The sequence below is a fragment of the Eriocheir sinensis genome, unplaced genomic scaffold, assembly GCF_024679095.1.
Source record: "Eriocheir sinensis breed Jianghai 21 unplaced genomic scaffold, ASM2467909v1 Scaffold292, whole genome shotgun sequence".
Lineage (NCBI taxonomy): Eukaryota > Metazoa > Arthropoda > Malacostraca > Decapoda > Varunidae > Eriocheir > Eriocheir sinensis.
Genome location: NW_026111601.1, coordinates 345,082 through 346,966, shown reverse-complemented (window position 1 = coordinate 346,966; position 1,885 = coordinate 345,082).

Here is a 1,885-nt window from a genome sequence, read left to right as displayed (position 1 = left end):
TTCTTATACGTATTTACTTCATTTTATGTGTATTTTGTATATATATATTTATAGAAATCTACGTTATTTTATGTGTATTCGTATATATATTTTGAAACAAATTTACATTCATTTATATGTATTATGCATATCTATTTTAATACAAGTTTACCTTATTGTATGTGCATTTTGTATATTTATTGTAATACAAATGTAAATATTATAGGTGTATTTTGGTATATATATTTTTATAAAAAAATGCGTTATTTTATGGGTATTTTGCATCTTTATTTTCATACAAATTTCCATTATTTTATTAATCTTCTGTGTATTTATTTTGATACGATTTTACATTATTATATTTGTGTTTTGTATATATTTTTTATATATATTTACATTATTTAAAGAGTATTTTGTATATATATTTTATACAAATTTACGTTAATTTAAGTGAATTTGTTTATATATTTTCATTAAAATTTACGTTATTTTATGTGTATTATGTCAATATATTTCAATATAAATTTACCTAATTTTATGTATATTTTGTATATTTATTTTCATACAAATTTAAATTATTTTTGTGTATTTTTGTATATAGTTTTATACAAATTTACGTTATTTTATATGTGTTTTGTATATGTATTTTCATACATTACACATTCTTTTATTGATATTTTGTTTATTTATTTTGACATGAATTTACATTATTTAATGTGTATTTTGTATATATATTTTTATACGTATTTACATCATTTCATGTGTATTTTGTATATATATTTCTATAGAAATCAACGTTATTTTATGTGTATTCGTATATATATTTTGAAACAAATCTTCATTATTTTATGTGTATTTTGTATATATATTTCATTACAAATTTGCCTTATTTTATGTTTATTTTTATATTTATTTTCATTCAAAATCAAATTATTTTATGTGCATATATTTATATGTATTTACATTATTTTATGTGTATTTTTTATATATATTTTCATTCAAAATTATATTTTTTTATCGGTATTTTGTTCATTTATTTCGATACGAATTTAGATTATTTCATGAGTATTTTCTATACATATTTTTATACGCATTTACATTATTTAATGTGACTTTTGTATATATATTTTTTATACAATTTTACTTCATTTTATGTGCTTTTGTGTTATTATTTTTATATAAATTTACATTATTTTAAGTGTATTAATTACTTTTTTATTACAAATTTGCCTTATTTTATGGGCATTTTGTCTATTTATTTTCACACAAGTTTAAAGTGTTTGAGAGGCGTTTTTGTATATATATTTTTATAGAGATTTGCGTTATTTTATGTGTATTTTGTATATATTTTTTCATACAAGTTTACATTTTTTTATCATTATTTTGTTTGTGTATTTTGATACGAATTTACATTATTATATGTGTATTTTGTATATATTTTGTATACGTATTTTCATTATTTAATGTGTATTTTGTTTATATATTTTTAAACAAATTTACGTTATTTTATGCGTATTTGTTTAATTATTTTGATACAGATATACATTATTTTATGTATTTATGTATGTATTTATTTAGTTTATTTAATATATATTTTGTATATCTATTTTCATACAAATTTAAATTACTTTTGTGTATTTTTGTATATAGTTTTATACAAATTTACGTTATTTTATGTGTATTTTGTATTTTTATTTTCATACAAATTCACATTCTTCTATTGGTATTTTGTTTATTTATTTTGGTATGAGTTTACATTATTTTATGTGTATTTTGTATATATATTTTTATACGTATTTACATCATTTTATGTGTATTTTTTATATATATTTTTATAGAAATTTACGTTTTTTTATGTTTATTCGTATATATATTTTGCAACAAATTTACATTGTTTGATGTGTGT